This window comes from Scyliorhinus canicula, chromosome 2 (genome assembly GCF_902713615.1).
Source record: "Scyliorhinus canicula chromosome 2, sScyCan1.1, whole genome shotgun sequence".
NCBI lineage: Eukaryota > Metazoa > Chordata > Chondrichthyes > Carcharhiniformes > Scyliorhinidae > Scyliorhinus > Scyliorhinus canicula.
This window is the reverse complement of record NC_052147.1, coordinates 177061918-177085804: the sequence shown is the minus strand read 5'-3', so window position 1 is coordinate 177085804 and position 23887 is coordinate 177061918.

Sequence of the window (23887 nt, the reverse complement as noted above, 5' to 3'; positions counted from 1 at the left end):
CTATAAAGCAAAGCCAGGCAGAATTTCTGGGGCCGGAGCATCCCTACCCGATGATCTGAACAAGTTCTATGTTCGCATTGAGCAGTCAGCCAATGTGTCAGTGCCTCCCGCCCCAACAGCCCTGGACACACCCATACCCACTGTTACAGCCTCAGAGGTAAGAGCTGCCTTATTGAAAGTGATTCCGCGGAAAGTGACGGGCCCCAACGGAGTCCCTGGGCTCAGAGCTCAGAGCCTGTGCAGACCAGCTGACGAGTGTATTCGCAGATATCTTCACCACCTCACTCCTCCACTCTGAGGTCCCCACCTCCTTCAAGAAGGCCACCATAATACCAGTACCAAAGAAGAACAAGGTAGCCTGTCTCAACGACTACCAACTGGTGGCCCTAACGTCTGTTATCATGAAATGCTTCGAGCGGTTAGTCATGAGACGGATCACTGCCAGCCTCCCAGACGATCTTGATCCACTGCAGTTTGCCTATCATCGCAACCGGTCCACAGCAGATGCTATCTCACTAGCTCAACAATCAACACTCAAACACCTCGACAACAAGGACACCTATGTAAGGCTGCTGTTCATAGACTACAGCTCCTCCTACAACACCATTATCCCAACAAGACTAATAACCAAACTCCTCACTCTCGGACTTGACCCGTCCCTGTGCAGCTGGATCCTCAACTTCCTCACCAACAGACCACAATCTGTCAGGATAGGCAACAGCACCTCCTCCACAATAGTCCTCAACACCGGGGCCCCGCAAGGATGTGTGCTCAGTCCTCTACTGTACTCCCTATACACCATGACTATGTGGCAAGATTTAACTACAACTCATTCTATAAGTTTGCAGATTTCATAGAATTTACAGTGCAGAAGGAGGCCATTCAGCCCATCGAGTCTGCACCGGCTCTTGGAAAGAGCACCTTACCCAAGGTCAACACCTCCACCATATCCCCATAATCCAGCAACCCCACCCAACAGTAAGGGCAATTTTGGACACTAAGGGAAATTTATCATGGCCAATCCACCTAACCTGCACATTTTTGGACTGTGGGAGGAAACCGGAGCACCCGGAGGAAACCCACGCACACACAGGAAGGACGTGCAGACTCCGCACAGACAGTGACCCAAGCCGGAATCGAACCTGGGACCCTGGAGCTGTGAAGCGATTGTGCTATCCACAATGCTACCGTGCAGCCCCCGACTGTGGTGGGCCGTATCTCAAACAATGATGAATCAGACTACAGGAGAGAGATAAATCACTTGGTTGCATGGTGTACCGAAAACAACCTCTCTCTAAATGTCAGAAAGACCAATTAACTGATCATCGACTTCAGGAAGTGTAGCATGGCACACACTCCCGTCTGCATCAATGGCTCCGAAGTGGAGATGATCGATAGATTTAAGTTCCTGGGGGGTCACCATCACCAACAGTCTGTCCTGGTCCACTCACATTGATGCAACAGTCAAGAAAGCCCAATAACGTCTCTACTTCCTACAGAAGCTAAGGAAATTTGGTATGTTTGCATCGACCCTCACAAACCTTTACAGATGTGCGATAGAGAGCATCCTATCCGGCTGCATCACAGCTTGGTATGGCAACTGCTCGGTCCAAGATTGCATGAATCTGCAGAGTGTGGTGAACTCAGCCCAATGCATCACACAAGCTTGCCACCCCCACATTGATTCTGCATACACCTCTCGCTGCCTCAGGAAGGCAGACAGCATTATCAGAGACCCCTCCCACCCTGGCATTGCCTTCTTCCAGTTCCTTCCATCAGGCAGAAGATACCAAAGTCTGAAGTCTCGCACATCCAGACATAGGAACAGCTTCTTCCCCACAGCTACAAGACTCCTCAACAACTCCCCCTCGGACTGATCAGTTCCCTGTAAGAACACTATTTATGACGCTCTATGCTGCTCTTGCTCATGTATTTGCTTTGTTTGCCCCCTTGTTCTGCACTGTAACCAATCACTTTGTCGATGTACCATTTGTCAATGTTCTCTGTTGATTATTCTTTTGTCTACTATGTACGTACTGTGTACGTTCCCTTGGCCGCAGAAAAATTTCAGGAAATTATTTAAAGATTGCATCTACTGATGTACTCTGCATAGTTACAACACAGTCTGCACTGTGGACTCTTTTCATTAGTTCGAGTGCTTCACATGCTTCCACTCCCAGTAATGTTTCACGCTCAACCTCTACAATGGAAAACTTCACTTTATACTTTCTGGGCGCGATTCTCCGCTCCCCAGGCCGGGTGGGAGAATCGCGGGAGGGCCGCTCTGCCCCCCCCCCCCGTGATTCTCCCACTCCCCCTAAAATGGCGTGTCGCGTTTTGCGACACGGCGCTCGGAGAATCGTGGGTCGCCATGCGATTCTCTTACCCGGATGGGCCGCGCGGCCTGCCGTTCCCGACCGGTTCACGCCGGCGGCAACCACACCTGGTCGCTGCCGGCATGAACATGGCACCAAAAGTTGGTTTGTGGCTTGTGGGGGGCGGAGAGGGGAGTGAGCACCACGACCGTGCTCGGGAGGAGACTTGCCCGCGATCGGTGCCCACCCATCGTTGGGCCGGCGTCTCAAAGGGACGCACTCTTTCCCCTCCGCCGCCCCGCAAGATCAAGCCGCCATGTCTTGCGGGGCAGCGGAGGGGAAGACGGCAACCGTGAATGCGCGGGTTGGTGCCGGCCAACCTGCGCATGTGCGGCTGTCGTGATTAGGCGTGCTGACCGCGTCATTCTCGGCGCGCTGGGCCTTGACACCAGTGACAAGGCCCCGCGGCCGAGATTAAGGGCACGGCCCTCCTAGCCCCCCGGGGGGGGGGAGAATAGGGAGCGAGGAGTGGCCTCCGCACCGTAGTAAACCTCTCCGGGTTTCACGACAGCGTCAGGCCTTGCGGAGAATTCCGCCCTTTATTCCTTACAAGGACCTCTAATTAGCATACTCTCAGTGTATTAATAATTTTGCCTTCGTAATAGAACATAGAAGATACAGTGCAGAAGGAAGCCATTCGGCCCATCACGTCCGCACCGACCCACTTAAGCCTTCACTCTCACCCCATCCCCGTAACCCAATAACCCCCTAAGGGCAATTTATCATGGCCAATCCACCTAACCTGCACATCTTTGGACTGTGGGAGGAAACCGGAGCACCCAAAGGAAACCCACGCAGACACGGGGAGAATGTGCAGACTCCGCATAGACAGTGACCCAGCGGGGAATCGAACCTGGGACCCTGGTGCTGTGAATCCACAGTGCTATCCACTCTGCTACTGCACTGTCCAATCTTTAAAAGTGGTATTTTAAATGTGCAGTTTAATCTTCATTTCCGGCATATCGAATAAACTTATAAGATTGGCCCACGCTCCAGTGTCAAGTTTGACATTGATTAATCTTTTATTATGATTTGGGGATGCTGGCTTTGGACTGAGGTGAGCACAGTAAGACATCTTACAACACCAGGTTAAAGTCCAACACGTTTATTTCAAATCACTAGCTTTCGGAGCACTGCTCCTTTCTCAGGTGAACAGTGCTTCGAAAGCTAGTGATTCAAAACAGATCTGTTGGACTTTAACCTAGTGTTGTAAGACTTCTTACAATGTTTTATTAATCATCAGAGCAACTGTCCAGTTATCTACTTGAAAACTTGCATTTGCATTGCTGGTACAGCAAATTTGCTTTAAGCCTGTTTAACTTGCATATTGTCACAATGCTTATCTTAACTCGATATCATATCAATTAAAAATGTGTCTTCGAGATTTATCTCATCAAGCACGTTGATCGATTTTGGTATTTCCGGTTTGTTATTAAAACACATTGTTTACAAAGTGATTTTTGCCTTTGCATTTAGAATAGACTTTTCCAAATGCTGGACATTGACTTTGCAAATGTGTGTTGCCGCATCACTTGCATAAAATGGTGGTTTTGATTACTCGCATGAAATGGCCGCCGCTGCTGGGAACATGTTTTGCCTCAGAGTGTATCTCAATAGTAATGGCGTTGGCTGCATCTCCAATCTTCGCGCCAAAAATCTTCAGGGTTAGAGTGCTAATATGCTGCGCAGCTAGCTCACTGGCATGGCTAATTTTAATGGCACCGTTGAGCTGGAGTTCATTCTCCCTCACTAATCTCTCCAGAATCTGGTCATTGCTTGTCTCGAAAATGATTTGATCGTGGATCATCGATGCTTGCAAGGTTGCAAAATTACATGTCTGCGCCTTTAACCTCAAGTCTGTTAAAAAGCTAATGAACGATTCACCTGCCGGCTGTGTACGCATGCAAAAGACATACCGCTCAAATGTCTCATTTTTCTTGGGGTGCAGTGCCGTTCAAATGTTTTCACGACTTAATCGAAGTCATTTTTATCCACTTCGTTATCGAATGCAAAGGTGTTAAAGATTTCCATCGCTTGTGGACCTGCTACAGTGAGCAGCAACTCTATTCTCCGTTCATCAGGCTGTGCTTGAAAACCTAGAGCTGTTACTTCTGGTGTGAATTGCTGTTTAAAAGCACGTAAATTCGGATCTAGATTACCAGTTCTCGAAGCTGATGTGGTGTCTTCAGACCTTCCATCATGGATCTCGATGCCTTGCAATTCAACGCGCTTAGTAGAAAGTCTTTTTCATTCCTCTCTGGTTATTGTGTCTTTAGATCTTCAAAACCAATCCTGATACCTTGTTAGATCTTTAAACCTGGTACCATGTTATGTTCTGGTGCTTGGCCAGTTGGAATAAGTGCAATAAAGATCGTCTAGTACTTGACTAGTTAAAGTTTTATTGTTGAACAATTACATAGGTTAGATTACAGTAAAAATATTATCAAGGTTAGATAACAATAAGAATGACAAAAACTACTAATTATTGTAACTAATCTAAAAGCTACTATAAATTGTGAATGATTCACTATGAAGACCATCTACCAACACCCTGAGGTACCAGTGTCCTGTGATTGTTCTCTACTGCCATCTGCTGGTTGGAGGTCTTGTCCAGCACTATATACATGAGACTGTTTATGCATAGGGGTGTGGGGGTGGTGTGAGCGTGGCGTGGGGGTGAGGGTGGCGTGGCGGTGAGGATGTGGGGGTGAGGTAGTGTGGGGATGGTACGAGTGTGGTATTGTGGGGGGGTTGACACATGTATCACGGGGAATTGCAACTAAGTGGGGTCTTACTTCCTCGCCAGAGGCCATTCTCCACCCCAGTGACTGCCCTTTCCGCGGGCCCGCCAATTATGTCCAGGGCCAACTATTTTGCTGCGGCGAGGGGCCGCAGATCCAGTGGTCTCCCTCCAGTCTCCTCCACTGCCTGGGGTTATGAGCGGCTTTCTCCTGGCAGGCGGGGAAACAGAAAACACGCAGTGTTAGACAGTCTAACACATGCAGCCCAAGGAGTAGGTAGCTGTGGGCTTCAATGACTGGGGCACCAGGCCATGGCGGCTGTCATGGGTGCCAAACTGGGGTGCCAGGTGGGGGTTCAGATGCCCTTCAGGTGGGGGGTGGGGTAGGGGTACGGGTGTGTGGGATGGGGGTTGGTGCGAGGGGCATAGTGCTGTCTTCTCACTCAGGTCGTGCTGAGGAGGTTGTGCAGTTTCTTCCAGCACTGCTGGTCGGTCCAGATGGTGTTACTCGTGGCACTTAATGCCTCTGCCACCTGCGAACAGCGGCGGCTGGCAGCCTCCTTCCTGGGCCGGGGTACAGGGCTGCCCGCATCCCCTCCACAGCGTCCAGGAGGGTCCCCAGCTCGGCGTCAGTGAATCTTGGGACCCCTCTCCTTGCTGCCATCTTGTTGGCTGGGATGGTGCTTTTCAGGAGTTCTGTGTTTATATGCGGCTGCAGATTGTCAGCCTCCTCTGTGTCAATCCAATTGTGAATCCGGCGAATCCCGTAACATTTCTCATTGGAATCAATTGTGTTCGATGTGACACTGGTGCAAGCCCCTCAACAGTTGTTGAATCAGTCCAGGTGCGGTGCCAGTCTTGCTGTCGTGGAACTCCATGAACCCTGCCCCAGCATCAACACTTTGTCTCAGGAACAGAGAATCCAGCCTGTCATTCAGGAGGCACCCAGATGAGCCTCATGGACTTCACGGTGACTTGCAAATGACCAGCGGGTAGAGAAACCACTCTAGATCCCAAAGAACACAACCACCCTGCACACTCAGCTCCTCTTTTGTGTTTCGCCTACGGTCTCAGTTCCTCATCATCTGTAGCAGGAGGCCAACCCTGCAAAAGAAATCCTCTCACCCGGGAAAACTAGGATCCCTGTGTGTTTAATCTGTTTGGCATTAACAGGAGAATTTGAAAGTTGCTCGAGCAAGAAAATTGTCTCCAGAGGAACTAGTGTCTTGGTTGACATTCCCAGTAAGGGAAGACAACTCAGCGTGTCTGTGTTTGCATTGTCCTTCACTGCCCTGTACATGATGTTGTACTGGTATGCTAACAATGTGAGAGCACAGCGCTGTAATCTCACCAAGGTCATGGGAGGATGCATCTGCCCTCACTAAAAAGGTTCACCAGTGGCTTGTGGTCTGTACATATGGTGAATGAATACCTATTAGGGGACTGATGAAACAGTTTCACAGCAGAATGATGGCTCGACACTCCTTGTCTAACTGCGAATATCCCTTCTCAGTTGTTGTCAGTGCTCGTGATGCAAATCCAATAGGTTTTGTGCCCCGACACCATAAGGCAGGGTGTCACATGACAGAATGAGTTCTCTGCCCTGATTAAAGTGAACCAGCAGAGTAGCTGATTGTAGCAGCGCTTTCAAGTCCTTGAAAGCTTTCTATTGTGCTGGCCCCCACTTCCATTTTGTCTGTTTGTGGTAGTATATAAATAGTACATAAAAACGCCACTCAGAGACCCTACAGTGCAGAAGGAGCCATTGGGCCCATAGAGTCTGCGCCTACCCTCTGAAGGAGCACCCCAACCCAGGCCCAATCCCCTTCACCTATCCCTGTAACCCCACCTAGGGACAATTTAGCATATCCAATCCACCTAACCTGCACATCTTTGGACTGTGGGAGGAAACCAGAGCACCCGGAGGAAAGCAATGCAGACACGGGAAGAATGTGCAAACTCCACACAGACAGGCGCCCAAGGTTGGAATCGAATCCAGGTCCCTGGCGCTGTGAGACAGCAGTGCTAACCACTGTGCCACCATGCCGCCCAACCACCGTAGCGTCAACACTGTTGAAAGGTCTGGCAGAAACTTTCCGTAGTAGTTCACTGAACCAAGTAATGGTATAGTCTCACCCATGTATGTTCGAAAGTTGATCACTGCCTGGGTAAGGGCTGGCATCTGCTTAGAACACCAAATCCTCCTGAACGTCTCTTCGCTAATGACAGGTGCAACTCCATCTTAGGTTTCTGGCCATTGACCTCCACTGTAGTATAAATAGGTTCTGTACGCACCTTACTCACATTGAACTTGTTGCAGGACCACTCCTCCTTTTGCTCTGCGCTTTCCAGGTGATGTGTAACAGACTGAGGGTTCTTTGAATTTGAAAATCCTTGCCGGGCCTTTGACTTCTTCTTTGCACTCCTGCACTTTTAGCCAAACATTCCTTTTTGTTGCAACTGTGGCATACAACATCTATGAATATGCAATGATTGGCATAGTGTATGCCTCCATACCTGAAATATTCTATTGTATTCACCTTTTTGCTTTCTGGCTCTTTTCTTACCTGATGCACTGCCCCCACCTGCTTTCTGGCTCTTTTCTTATCTGATGCACTGCCCCCAACCATGGCCCACTATGTGCCTTTTGAATATTCTTTGCATTGTTGGCAGCCATCTCCATGCCCTGAGAAACTTCTAGAGCCTTCATAAAGGTTGGTGTGTCTTGCCCCAAAAAGCGACACTGTGTGCAGTCTTGATTAATGCCACAGACCATTCTGTCCCAGAGACTATCCTCTAACACTGCCCCAGTGCTCAGAGAGTTATGCAGTTCAGCAACAAACGCACCTACACACCATCCTGCCTTTCAAAAGTGACTAAGGAACTTAAAACGTTGGACAATTACTGAGGGCTTAGGATGGTGATGATTCTGAACAAGTGCATCTAACTGCGCAAATGAACTGTCCCCCAGTTTCTGTGTTTTTGCTAAATTCCTCATTAGCTTGTAAGTATTTGCATCCCACACTCAGGAGAATTGAACACCGAATTTTGTATTTTGGAGAGGAGAAACAGACTCGTCGATGAGTGAATCTTAGGGACTGATTTTGGAGGAAGACAGTTCAATTGGCTAACTGGCAACTGGTGGTTTGGCTAAGGATAGTGTTCTGCCTGACAACAGTCAGTGATTGGTTCCTGTGTGATGCTTTTTGAGAGAATGGGGCAGAAGTGTTTCGATCTTGGAAGTGAAAGGGACAGCCTCTCTCTCTCTCGCTGCTGAAGTAAAGAACTGCTTTAGTATTCTAAAACCAGTGAATGTTTGTCACATCTTTTCTGTAAACTTGAAATCATCCTCAATCTACAGACACCAGCAGCAGCTAAACACAACATATACACAAGCTTATCGTGGCTAAAATGGAAACCCGCACAAGCCCACGCTTCTGATGACTTCACACACACATCCGAACTTTTGGTAAAGACATCTGTACACATGATTAAATAGAAAGATGCTCATTAAAACACTATTAAAACATAACAGGAACCATTTTAAACCTTAATTTACAGTGGGAGAAAGTGAATGAATTTGGTAATGCAGATCATCAGCCAATAGTCTACACAACACTAGTTGAACCAAATACCTACACCCATTCCAAACTTGCAGAACCAGTGTGGAATTACTATTCAGCAGACAAGTGTGAAAAAACCTCCCCAGTCATCATTCGCTATTCCTGGGGGTATGTGATGTCTTAATTGAAAAGCAGGAGAGGATGAGAGATACCCACAACCAGCATCCAAGTAACAAATTATCCAAATGGAACATTTTACAGGAAACAACTGATGGCCCTTGGCATCCAGCAGAAATCATCAGCATGTGCCCAGAAGCAAGATATTCTCAAGTATGAACACCGAATGGCAATTGAGTGTGACATCAGAAACATTGAGCAATCGTATAGTGACTAGAACACTGTCTAAGACGCAACACAAACACGCCACCCTTAACTAACATTCTGATTCCATACAGCAGCCTCCAGCAAAGCTCATCGTAACTAAATCTGGACGGAGAAGTAACCCATTGATTAATTCCAGAGACTCCTCAGTATTGTACTCTGTGTTAAAGTACATTCAGATACTATGTTCTTTTGTTTTGCTGTAGTGCAAATTGTTTGATTATTTAAACGTAAATCTTCAGTTTAGAAAAAAAGGAACGTTGTGATATGATGTGCATGCACCTTTAAGAGCACCTTAAGCCCCTGTCATGTAGTTACTCTGCAAGTACCAGCAGTTGAGGTCAGATAGGTGCATAGAGTTAACAGTAAGCTTCAAATAAAGAAACCACATTTTTGTTGCACCCAGTCCTTGTGTATGACTGATATGTTCACATTGAAAAGAAGAAGGTAACATACCCCATCTGTCAGCTTGTTGTGCTGAGTGCATGTAAGGATAAATGAAGAAGTCCAATGAAGGTCAGGCTATCTTTGGACAGTCTTGAGTTGCAGACATGCTTAATACAGTGCATTGATGAGAGATCTAAGTAGCTTGTCACTCCCATTTCCCCTAAGCTGCTCTCCATGTACCTGTCAATCATAAAGAGGATTCCTTTTGTGCCTCATAACTTTAGCCAAATTTCTGTAGCCCATCTGGAAACTTGGTCACTTTATGCCAGCCTTCACTCCTGCTCACATATTCTTTCCCCATCTCTTAAATTTTACATCATTATCAACAGAAGTAACATGATGCCTGCGGCTTTGAGCTGTTAGAGGACTTTAAATCCCATGGCAATACATGTGCCTGCACCGCTTATGTGATGAGTTCCCTGTCAGAGAAGTTGTTCGAGCCTGGCAAGAAACTTCTAATGACATGACCCTGGGTTTACATTCGGATTAAACCTGAGAACATCAGCCAAGTGTGCTTCATGTTCATACCCAAGGGATGTTTCTTATAAAGTCAAATATTTTTATGGAATGCTTTGGTATTATACAGATGTTTTTCTAGTCTTACTCTTTTACTGATTTCCTTTTACTACTTTAATCTGTTGCAAAACAACCCTGAATCTCTTTTCTACCCCTCAATTTTGTTTTTCCAATGTCAATTTTATCACTTTTAGTCAAATTGTACCTTAGTTCTTTTATTCATGTCAAATGTTTGCCTCCTTTTTTCCTCATATAATTGGATCAAAATGTTTGTTCTGTTTTTCTTTGTACTTTTCATGCTTAATTAAAAAGTCTGTTACTGAGGTCTTTGTGCAGAAATGGGTTGGAACAACATGTTTACATGAAAAAAATGAAAATCGCTTATTGTCACGAGTAGGCTTCAATGAAGTTACTGTGAAAAGCCACTAGTCGCCACATTCCGGCGCCTGGTACGGAAATCGAACCATACTGCTGGCCTGCTTGGTCTGCTTTAAAAGCCAGCGATTTAGCCGAGTGAGCTAAACCAGCCCCTGGCATGAACTGTTACAACCCGAGTTTGCATCTAGCCAAAATACTGGGATCACATTTGTTGCTGGCTGCTCGAATCCAATACAAAATTTGAATTTTTCCATCCCAGTCAATGCTTTGTCCCCAAAAGCGAAAGACAAAAATCTGCTTATGGTAATTTGCAAAGCATTTTATCATCCATGACTATATTTGTCCTTCTAACCAACAATCCTTTACATTGCCAGATACTTGTGCTCCTATTTAATTAATTAATTTACATTACATTAGCTCCATCTAGAACTGATCACAAGTATCTGCAATGGAACAGAGAAAGATATATATGTGCTAAGAAACCTGTGAAACAACACTTGTTTCTAAAGCAAGTCATATTTCCAAATGTGGTGCAGTTCAACTATTTTCATGTAAAAAATGATAGAATCCTTAAAACATGAGTAACATTTCCAAAATTTCATGTCATAAAACTGGAATTAAGCTTAGTCAGTCACTCTAACCCATACCATGAGGTAATGGAAATAATTTTTCAAACCAAAGTTCAAATACTGACTCACTTCTATCAAGGACGGTAGAAAGAGGAAAAATCGACCATGGATATCTAAGGAAATAAGGGAGAGTATCAAATTGAAGGAAAAAGCATACAAAGTGGCAAAGATTAGTGGGAGACAAGAGGACTGGGAAATCTTTAGGGGGCAACAGAAAGCTACTAAAAAAGCTACAAAGAAGAGTAAGATAGATTATGAGAGTAAACTTACTCAGAATATAAAAACAGATAGTAAAAGTTTCTACAAATTTATAAAACAAAAAAGAGTGGCTAAGGTAAATATTGGCCCTTTAGAGGATGAGAAGGGAGATTTAATAATGGGAGATGAAGAAATGGCTGAGGAACTGAACAGGTTTTTTGGGTCGATCTTCACAGTGGAAGACACAAATAACATGCCAGTGACTGATGGAAATGAGGCTATGACAGGTGAGGACATTGAGATGATTGTTATCACTAAGGAGGTAGCGATGGGCAAGCTAATGGGGCTAAAGGTAGACAAGTCTCCTGGTCCTGATGGAATGCATTGCAGGGTGCTAAAAGAGATGGCTAGGGAAATTGCAAATGCACTAGTGATAATTTACCAAAATTCACTAGACTCTGGTGTGGCCCCGTCAGGTTGGAAATTGCCAAACGTGACATCACTGTTTAAAAAAGGAGGTAGGCAGAAAGCGGGTAATTATAGGCCAGTGAGCTTAACTTCGGTAGTAGGGAATTTGCTGGAATCTATCATCAAGGAAGAAATAGAAAGGCACCTGGATGGAAATTGTCCCATTGGGCAGATGCAGCGTGGGTTCATACAGGGCAGGTCGTGCCTAACTAATTTAGTGGAATTGTATGAGGACATTACCTGTGCGGTAGATAACTGTGAGCCAATGGATGTGGTATATCTGGATTTCCAGAAAGCCTTTGACAAGGTGCCACACAAAAGGTTGCTGCAAAAGATAAAGATGCATGGCATTAAGGGTAAAGTAGTAGCATGGATAGAGGATTGGTTAATTAATAGAAAGCAAAGAGTGGGGATTAATGGGTATTTCTCTGGTTGGCAATCAGTAGGTAGTGGTGTCCCTCAGGGATCAGTGTTGGGCCCACAATTGTTCACAATTTACAGAGATAATTTGGAGTTGGGGACCAAGTGTAATGTGTCCAGGTTTGCAGACGATACGAAAATAAGTGGTAAAGCAAAAAGTGCAGAGGATACCGGAAGTCCGCAGAGGGATTTGGATAGGATAAGTGAATGGGCTAGGGTCTGGCAGATGAGATACAATGTTGACAAATGTGAGGTTATCATTTTGGTAGGAATAACAGCAAAAGGGATTATTATTTAAATGATAAAATATTAAAACATGCTGCTGTGCAGAGCGACCTGGGTGTGTTAGTGCATGAGTCCCAAAAAGTTGGTTTACAGGTGATTAAAAAGGCAAATGGAATTTTGTCCTTCATTGCTAGAGGGATGGAGTTTAAGACTAGGGAGGTTATGCTGCAATTGTATAAGGTGTTAGTGAAGCCACACCTGGAGTATTTTGTTCAGTTTTGGTCTCCTTACCCGAGAAAGGACATACTGGTGCTGGAGGGTATGCAGAGGAGATTCACTAGGTTAATCCCAGAGCTGAAGGGGTTGGATTACGAAGAGAGGTTGAGTAGACTGGGACTGTACTCGTTGGAATTTAGAAGGATGAGGGGGGATCTTATCGAAACATTTAAAATTATGAAGAGAATAGATAGGATAGATGCGGGCAGGTTGTTTCCACCGGCGGGTGAAAGCAGAACTAGTGGGCATAGCCTCAAAATAAGGGGAAATAGATTAGGACTGAGTTTCGGAGGAACTTCTTCACCCAAAGCGTTGTGAATCTATGGAATTCTTTGCCCAGTGAAGCAGTTGAGGCTCCTTCATTAAATGTTTTTAAGATAGAGATAGATAGTTTTTTGAAGAATAAAGGGATTAAGGGTTATGGTGTTCGGGCCGGAAAGTGGAGCTGTGTCCACAAAAGATCAGCCCTGATCTCATTAAATGGCAGAGCAGGCTCAAGGGGCCAGATGACCTATTCCTGCTCCTAATTCTTATGTTCTTATGTTCTTATTTCATCTCAAAAAATAAGCTCCAAAGAGATTGTGTTCCACTCATGACAATGACACATTTCTTATAACAAAGGGCTTGGACAAAGGGTCATTTGAACTCGAAACGTTAGCTCTTTTCTCTCCCTACAAATGTTGCCAGACCTGCTAAGATTTTCCAGCATTTTCTCTTTGGTTTCAGATTCCAGCATCCGCAGTAATTTACTTTTATTTTGAAACATTTCTTATTGCAGGGTGCATTTATATTACAATGAGTTTCCAAAATTGATTCTGCTTCCCATTACTGTGAAAACTGTGGTAGACATCTGGGGCACGATTTAACCAAAAGGTTTGTAAGCGAATGGGAGGTGCCCTAAGCTTCCCAATGCTCGGCCATCGAGGCTGTCACTGCTATTATGCATCAATTGGTCCAATTAATGAGGCCCCACAGGCTTCATGTCACAAATCATGGTACACCAGCTGATTATCTGGGACCGCGCTTACCAGCCCCCAGCTAACAAGGGACGGCAGCACTTAAACTGCTCCTGCACAGCCAACCTCACTTAACTTATAGCCATGCCATCAAGCTGACTAGCCCATGATTTGGCGATGCAGACCTGGGGAGACTACTAGCAGCGGTCAAGGCAAGACCAGGTGCTCTGTTCCCCCTAGAGTCTCGCAGGGTCAGCCACAAGGCAGCCAGTGCCGCCTGGGAGGAAGTGGCAGCGGCCCTCAGCTTGGAGTACCGGCACCCAGTGCCACAAGGAGGTCAACAACCTACACTGGGCCGCACAGGAGAGTTGGCACCGGACCGCCACCATGTCCCTCTGTCAGATGGGAATGGTTAAGGCGCTGAAAAGCAAGGCCCAATCACTGTGGAGCATTGCCGAAGGCAGCGACCTGATGGTGCAGACTTTGGGGACCGCCAGGTGACGCAGGGGCAGCCGGGACTCGAATCAGCTGTCCTTCCATCCAGAGGTGAACACCAGGGCCCTATGGGCATCCAGCGGGTGGAGAGGGTGCTGGGTGCCAACCCGGATTCGTCCCATGGAGTGAGGATGGTGGCCCCCGAGGCTCACTCCTCTGATGAAGCCGCGTTTTGGAGTCAGCACAGGGGACAGGGCGGCACGGCTGTGCATGTGCTGTTGACAAGTGCGCTGGAAGCCTCAGGCCCCAGAGCTCCCAAAGGATGCCCGCCAGGGGCATCGAAGGCCATGTAACGTGGTAAGCAGCTGGCTGTTTCCACCTCAGATGTGCATCCTGGGGACACACCTAGACATAGTGGTAGAGCAAGGAAGTTTAAAAACCGGGAAGGGTGGGAAGAGGGCAGGGGGGTAGGCAGGAGGAGGTGACGGGGAGGGGGGGGGAGGGGGTGGCGGGGAGAGTGGGGCAGCACCGTCGGAGAGTGGGGCATTGTTGTACACATGTGACAAATTAAAAACCCTAGACCATAAGCAGTATGATGCCTCATAAAATCATGGAATTTACAGTGCAGAAGAGGACCATTCGGCCCATTGGGTCTGCACTTGCCCTTGGAAAGAGCATTCTGATGAAAATGGATAACCTGACATGTGTCAACATTGTATTCCATCTGCCAGACCCTAGCCCATTCACTTAAACTATCCAAATCCCTCTGCAGACTTCCGGTATCCTCTGCATTTTGCTTTACCACTCATCTGAGTTTTGTCTGCAAACTTGGACACATTGCACTTGGTCCCCAACTCCACATCATCTATATAAATTGTGAACAATTGTCGGCCCAACACTGATCCCTGAGGGACACCACTAGCTGTTGATTGCCAACCAGAGAAACACCCATTAATCCCCACTCTTTGCTTTCTATTAATTAACCAATCCTCTATCCATGCTACTACTTTACCCTTAACGCCATGCATCCTTATCTTATGCAGCAACTTTTTGTGTGGCACCTTGTCAAAAGCTTTCTGGAAATCCAGATATACCACATCCATTGGCTCACCGTTATCTACTGCGCTGGTAATGTCCTCAAAAAATTCCATTAAATTAGTTGGCACAACCTGCCCTTTATCTTCCCTACTACCGAAGTTAAGCTAACTAACCTATTATTATCCGTTTTCTGCCAATCTCCTTTTTTAAACAGTGGTGTCACGTTTGCTATTTTCCAATGTACCGGGACCACCCCAGAGTTTAGTGAATTTTGGTAAATTTTCACGAGTGCATCTGCAATTTCCCTAGCCATCTGTTTTAGTACCCTGGGATGCATTCCATCAGGGCCAGGAGACTTGTCTACCTTTAGCCCCATTAGCTTGCCCATCACTACCTGTTTAGTGATAACAATCATCTCAAGGTCCTCACCTGTCACAGCCTCATTTCTATGAGTCACTTGTATGTTATTTGTGTCTTCCACTGTGAAGACTGACCCAAAAAACCTGTTCAGTTCCTCAGCCATTTCCTCATCTCCCATTATTAAAACTCCCTTCTCATCCTCTAAAGGACCAATATTTACCTTAGCCACTCTTTATTGTTTTATACATTTGTAGAAACTTTTACTATCTGTTTTTATATTCTGAGTAAGTTTAGTCTAATAATCTATCTTACTCTTCTTTGTAGCATTTTTAGTAGCTTTCTGTTGCCCCCTAAAGATTTTACCATCCTCCAGTCTCCCACTAATCTTTGCCACTTTGTATGCTTTTTCCTTCAATTTGATACTCTCCCTTATTTCCTTAGATATCCACAGTCGATTTTCCCTCTTTCTACCGCCCTTCCTTTTTGTTGGTTTAAACTTTTGCTGAACACTGAAAAATCACTTGGAAGGTTCTCCATTGTTCCTCAACAGTTTCACCATAAAAGTCATGGCTCCCAGTCTACCTTATCCTCTGTCATCCCATTGTAATCTCCTTTAAGCACAAAACACTAGTATTTGATTTTACCTTCTCACCCTCCATCTGTATTTTAAATTCTGCCATATTGTGATCACATTAATTGTATAGAAATAAGGCTTAGGTGGTGATGATGGGTTTCTCGCCACGGTTGCCTGGCGTGGATCTCGTTTTTGGCCTCTCCTGTTAGTCACCAGCCTTGTTTTGTTCGAGTGAGAGCCTGAGAATCGCGCCCTAATTTTTCTGACAATAGAAGGCTAGGTAGAAATATAAGTTTGTGAGGAGAAAAAGGAAAGGCTGAAAAGAGAAATGGACAGGTTAAAATGAGTCGGTAGCAAGATGACAGATGGAGTATAATGTGGTGAAGTGGGTGTTCATTCACTTTGGGCGTAATAATAGGCAAGCAGAATATTTTTAAAAGGTTGAGAGGAGATTCCTGGGACTGTGGAACCGGTTCTGGGGGAGGTGGAACCAGTACAAACCAGATGGTCTGCACCTGGACAGGACTGGAACCAATGTCCTCGGGGGAGTGTTTGCTGGTGCTAGTGGGGAGGGTTTAAACTAAGGTGGCATGGGGATAGGAACCGATGAAGGAAGTTGGAGGGAAGTAAAGTGGGGAGAGAAACAAAGGACAGTAAGGGAAAAAGTGAAAGGCAGAGAAACCAAAGTCAAAAATCAAAAAGGGCCACAGTACAGAATACAGAGACTGTGGAGAACTCAGTGAATGGATCCGGTAAGGCTAAGTGTAATAAAAAAACAGGGAGAGTGTACAAAACATGACTGGACAGATGGTCTGAGAAAGCAGGACAAAGAGCAAAGGAAGCCAAGATTAAACTGCATTTATTTCAATGCAAGAGGACTGATGGGCAAGGCAAATGAACTCAGGGCATGGATAGGTACATGGGACTGGGATCATAGCATTTACAGAAGGAGGCCATTCGGCCTATCAATTCTGCACTGGCTCTTGGAAAGAATACCCTACTTAAGCCCACGTCTCTACCCTATCCCCGTAACCCCAGCTAACCTTTTTGGACATGAAGGGCAATTTATCATGGCCATTCCACCTAACCTGCACATCTTTGGACTGTGGGAGGAAACTGGAGCACCCAGAAGGAACCCATGCAGACATGGGGAGAACGTGCAGACTCCGCACAGACAGTGACCCAAGCAGGAATCGAACCTATGACCCTGTACCTGTGAAGCAACTGTGTACAGCACCATCTGGTGACTGACGGCAAGAACTGCACTGATCTGAACCCCCCCGGACCTAGCTCCACTTGGTAGCCAAAGGGTGGAATCACACCAACCTGGAATTCTCAGGTGAAACACCAGCTGGTGGTCGAAGGATGGAATTGTGGCAACTTGAACCTCTCTGGTAAATCTTTTTCCCATAGACTGCAACCACAGTAGTGAAGACTCATCTCAGACCTACCACTTTAATCCATGTTTTATTTTATTCCTCGCCGCCCCTTCCCTGGTGTCTGTCCTGTGTGTGTCTGGATAAAGGGTGGAATGGGGTTTGGGGTTAGGTAGTCTGGTAGATAGTTATCCTGTTATTTCCTTACAAAGTCATCTTTTCTCCTTTTTACTAATAAATAGTTTGTTAATGTTTTACTTATAAAAGTCTGGTGTCTGTAACACATTGGAGCAGCCTACAGAAAATGCAAGATTATTGGTTAATTCATTTTGGAATGTCCATTTTGGAAGGACAAATATGAATGCGGAATACAGGGTTAACGGTAGGGTTCTTGGCAATGTAGAGGAGCAGAGAGATCTTGGGGTCTATGTTCATAGATCTTTGAAAGTTTCCACTCAAGTGGATAGAGCTGTGAAGAAGGCCTATGGTGTGCTAGCGTTCATTAGCAGAGGGATTGAATTTAAGAGCCGTGAGGTGATGATGCAGCTGTACAAAACCTTGGTCAGGCCACGTTTGGAGTACTGTGTGCAGTTCTGGTCACCTCATTTTAGGAAGGATGTGGAAGCTTTGGAAAAGGTGCAAAGGAGATTTACCAGGATGTTGCCTGGAATGGAGAGTAGGTCATACGAGGAAAGGTTGAGGGTGCTAGGCCTTTTCTCATTAGAACGGAGAAGGATGAGGGGCGACTTGATAGAGATTTATAAGATGATTAGGGGAACAGATAGAGTAGACAGTCAGAGACTTTTCCTCGGGTGGAACAAACCATGACAAGGGGACATAGATTTAAGGTAAATGGTGGAAGATATAGGGGGGCTGTCGGAGGTAGGTTCTTTACCCAGAGAGTAGTGGGGGCATGGAATGCGCTGCAAGTGGAAGTAGTTGAGTCGGAAACGTTAGGGACCTTCAAGCGGCTATTGGATAGGTACATGGATTAGGGTAGAATAATGGAGTGTAGATTAATTTGTTCTTAAGGGCAGCATGGTAGCATTGTGGTTAGCACAATTGCTTCACAGCTCCAGGGTCCCAGGTTCGATTTCGGCTTGGGTCACTGTCTGTGTGGAGTCTGCACATCCTCCCCGTGTGTGCGTGGGTTTCCTCCAGGTCCTGCAGTTTCCTCCCACAGTCCAAAGATGTGCAGGTTGGGTGGATTGGCCATGATAAATTGCCCTTAGTGTCCAAAATTCTATGATCTATGATTAACCTAGGACAAAAGTTTGGCACAGCATCGTGGGCCGAAGGGCCTGTTCTATGCTGTATTTCTCCATCTATCTACCTATCACTTGTGTTGGGGCTCCAGGTCTGTGGGGCAGGAATTGACCGTGCACTCGCCCAGGGTATAGTAACACAGTATACTTTACCTGGTCCATATCATACCATGTCTTCCACCCATAAGCATGCTTTGGTTACTGAGGGAGATTTCTGGTTGAGTAACATTTGCCTCCTGGCTATTAAGAAAGCAAAAGCAAGAACATCTGCCCTCACTCCCAAGTAGATTGACGGGGAATCCAAAACCCCAAATATTGCAACCAATGGGCAAGGTTCCAGGGTTATCTGCAAAATCTTGGATATTGTATTGACAAAGGAAACTCAGTGTTCAGCAAGCTTAGTACAAGACCAAAATGCATGCATATGGTTAGCCAGTTAGAATGAACAGTGGTCACACTTGTTCTCCATGTCTTGCCTTTGTCCAATCTGTTCTATGTAGAACTCGGAACTGAACTATACTCAGTCTGACACAAGATGAAGTGGAATTCACGCTCTAGAGGGCTTCCCTCCAAACCACTTCAATAAGCACAGAGCCTAGCAACGCCATCCATTTCTCGTATATTCTATGCAAAGTGGCAGGATCCGAAGATAGAATGAGTTTGTTATGATTTGAAATTGACCCTCTCCCCTGATATGCCAAGGCCAATACCTTTACCAGCAGGAAAGAAGGAGGGGCTCGGGGAAGGAGGAAAATAATTTATGTGAAATCCCAAATTTGAAAGAAATGAAAAAGGTTGGGACCAGTCAGATTGTACTTGTCTGTATGTTTTCCAAGACTGGCAAAGCCTCCATCTAGAAATGAATACCCGAAGAGAAAATGCACCAAATCTTGTGAGTATCTTCATGATGTTTTCTATTGAGGTGATTGGATCCATAATATGTAAGAGTAGGTCATCTGCATATAGTGAAACCCGGTATTCTCCTCCCTCCCTCAACCCTTCCGATTACCTCAACAGTATCGCCATCGCAAAGAGCAATAAAGAAAGGGGTCAGCTCTGTCTAGTGCCCCTGCCTAGCAGAAAATATTCAGAGGAAGTCATATTTCTGCAGATGTTGGTTTTCGGCACATTGTACATTAGACAAAATTATTTTTCTGCATCCAAAGATGCTATAACTTCAGGTTCTTGAGTAGATGAGGGGGTAAGGACAATGTTCAAGAGACCTGGTACATTAGCCAATAACTGTCTACCTTTGATAAAGCCTGTCTGATCCTCCCATTTTGTTGTTGGGAGACAGGGTCCATCCATGTTGCAAGGACTTTAGCCAGTATTTAGCATCAATGTTAAGGAGTGAAATATAAGACCTGCACTCTACTGGGTCCTTACACTCTTTAAGGAGCACCGACATTGTGGCTTGGGCAAGAGTCGGGGGTAGTGATCCCCTAGACATTGAATCATTGAACATGTCCAATAATAAGAGTATTAGTTGCTCTGAGAAGCTCTCATAAAATTCGGATGGGAAGCTGTCAGGACCGGGAGCTTGGCTGGATTGCAGCCGACCAATACATTTCTGTCTTTCTTCTGGGCTTCAGGGGGATTCCAGTTCCCACTCCCTGCCTTCCTCGATGATCAGGATGTGTAAATCATCTAGAAACTTCATCATGTCTGAGGTGTCTGGAGAAGGTTCTGATTTATATAGCCCATAGTAAAAGGAACAGAAAGCCGCATCAACCTGCAGAGGGGCTGACACTGGATTACCAAGGGATTTCTCGGGAGGCAGTCTTCAGGGTTTCTCAGAGTGTTGAAGGAGAAACTAACTCTGTTTTATTGAGCTTAATAAGGTCGTCAGACAGTAAAGAGGTGTCTCATCTCCAGGGCGGGCACTCAGATCAAAATGAAAGCAAATATCAACAAAAGGGATTGGTCAACAACAAAAACATTAACTCAGAATAGGTGCGGTGAACATGTGAAATAAAAGAAAATTATTGACTCTTTGAACACAGAAAAAGCCACAGGTTGACCCCTCCAATACTATCCATGAAAGAGGTCAATGCCCTGGACATCCCAGTTTGGGGCCAGGATTTTTGACATGGAGTGGTCCAATTTAGGGTCCAAGACACAGTTTAAATCTCCTCCTAGAATCATCCGATATGAGTCCAATCGGGGAGGGCATTTACAAGGGAGTTTATGAAGCTCGCGTCATCCAATTGGGAGCATAGATATTTACCAAAATAACCGGAGTATTTTCCAATGAACCACAGACAATAATTTAATGCCCATTGGGGTCATCCATGATCTGGAAGGAAGTAAATTGTATTTTTATGTGGATTAGTATTGCTGTAGCTTTAGCCCTACCATTAATGCCTGAGTGAAAGACTTGTCCCACCTAATCTTTGCGAGGTATTATCTGGTCCTTCACCCATAAGTGGGTCTCTGGTAAGATCACAACACATGGATCTAGGCCCTTCAAATTAGCAAAGATCTTTGCCCACTACACTGGTCCATTCAAACCCCTTACGTTCTAGGATATAAGACAGAAAGGAGAACCTTGACTGCCTCGCCCACTGATGGCAGCCATTACATCTGTAGTTCAACAAGTAAATCCTGTAAAGATACAGCGTAGAGATCCCACCAGGACAGCAGCCTAGTCCATAGACCAGACAAATACAAATTAGTAGACAGCATCAAACTATAACCCATCTATAATCCCCCTCCCTCCCCCAACCCAATAACCTCCAACAAAAACATCAAATTTGTACAAAGCCTGAACTCCTTAACACTATAATTTAAGCTTCCCCACGCAGAGTGTTTGCGGGTGGGAGCTGCAGTACACCCAGTTTTGTGACTTCCCTTCACTAAACCCATCTCTCGCAATAGCTGAGAGACTCTCCATCTGACCCCATATTCAAAATTAAGAAAAATCATTAACAAGATTTAAAAGTTCCAGTTATAATAACCAGTGACAACGACGGCACAGGAGGAAAAATATATACAGGACTGCAACAGTAATAACTTTTTAGTTTAAACCAACCATATAGAAAAATTATTTAATTTTTGAATGTACAGCAACTTAACTCTTAGACAAAAACAGAGAAAGTTTTACACAGAGTTCAAACCAAGTTTCTTACCAAAAATGTTCGCATAATCTGGGGAGTCAAAGAAGTAATCCTTTACCCTGACAGAAACCCAAAGATGGGCAGGGTATAGTAGGCCAAATTGGATACCTTATTGAATAGAGCAGACTTTGCCCCTTTGAATGCTGCCCTTTTTTTTGCCAGCTAAGGTCCTGGGTAGCCAGGTTAAGTGATCCTCCCATTTAACGTTCCAGTGCTCCCTGGCCCACCGCAGGATCTGCTCCTTTTCCTTAAAATTATGGAACCTTATGATCATTGCTCATGGGGGTTCCTCTGCACGAGGTTTCAGTCGCAGCGAGCAATGAGCCCTACCATATTCTGAATGGGATTTGAGAACCCTCTCACCCACCATTTTGGACAGCATATTTGCTATGTAACCTGTGGAAGTCTCGCCCTCTAACCCCCGCGATGAACCCATGAGACGATGTTTTGTCTTCGAGACCTGTTTTCCAGGTCACTTACTTTATTTCTCAAATACATTTTCAATTCCCGGACCGAAGTCAATTTTTTTTAAAGCATTGTGATCCGCTCAATAGAAGGCCTCCTCCATATTTCTAACCATATCGCCCCTTGCCTCCATAATTTTGTCCATCCTTTCCAATTGACTTGATATTTTGATTAGGGACTCAGCTACTGACCTTTATACACTTCTCCGGCCAGGTCCCGTTGATATATTTGCAGTTCAGCCTCCACGATGCAGCTGATGCCCTCGGCTAATGGCCACGCGGTTACCTGGGAGGGGGAATGGGAAGCTTGTTGCAGCCATTTTCTCCCCCGCTAATTCCAGGGAAGCTTCCGAATCTGAGGAACACACCCAGCTCTCCACTCTCATATTCTTGTTATTTTTTGGCATTTTTCGTTGCTGCACTGTTCCCTGAGTGATTTTTAAAATCTTTTTATAGTTAGCGCTGCCATTATCGTGCTACGCAGGTCGGGTCTGGGTCTGAGTGTCTTCCAGTGGGTTCTCTCCCCTCACATCCCCCACTGGAAGTCTCACTGCTCTATGATTCTAATCTATAGACAAGATTTTCAATATATTTCCAGCCAATAGTACCTGATAGCTACAGCTGCTGATTTCTTCCACAAGCCAATAATTAGTTTCAGCAAGTGGGAAACTCTCACTTTTAAACTCATTTATTTGATGCAGCTAAAATGATAAAAATGATTGACAGGATTGTTCTGTGTAAATTATCTTAATCCAGAAGCTTCCACTTCAATTCGAGCATTCAGGGCCAAATGGTAATCATATAAATATTCTGAGTCTTGGAGCCTCCATTCAGCCATGCCCAGCAGCCATCACAGTAATTCACTGGTGTTACAGTGACAGAGACGATGAGGGAGCTTTATCGTTTTGCTGTGTGGAGAAAAGGCATTTTAAAAATAATTGGTGCAATTTACAAACTGTAGCAGCCAGGTCACTATTTTTATAACGTTACTGCTAAATGATTGAAATTTTATACATAAACTGTTCAATTTTTCCACTTTCCTTCCAGCTTTTCATCTTTTTCTGCATGTATGTGAGGTGATGATGCAGCTGTACAAAACCTTGGTAAGGCCACATTTGGAGTACTGTGTGCAGTTCATTTTAGGAAGGATGTGGAAGCTTTGGAAAAGGTGCAAAGGAGATTTACCAGGATGTTGCCTGGAATGGAGAGTAGGTCTTACGAGGAAAGGTTGAGGGTGCTAGGTCTTTTCTCATTAGAATGGAGAAGGATGAGGGGCAACTTGATAGAGGTTTATAAGATGATTAGGGGAATAGATAGAGTAGACAGTCAGAGACTTTTTCCTCGGGTGGAACAAACCATGACAAGGGGACATAAATTTAAGGTGAATGGTGGAAGATATAGGGGGGATGTCAGAGGTAGGTTCTTTACCCAGAGAGTAGTGGGGGCATGGAATGCACTACCTGTGGAAGTAGTTGAGTCGGAAACATTGGGGACCTTCAAGCGGCTATTGGATAAGTACATGGATTACGATAGAATGATGGGGTGTAGATTAATTTGTTCTTAATCTAGGACAAAGGTTTGGCACAACATCGTGGGCTGAAGGTCCTGTTCTGTGCTGTATTTTTCTATGTTCTATATTCCCGTACCAGCCTCCCCGGACAGGCGCCGGAATGTGGCGACGAGGGGC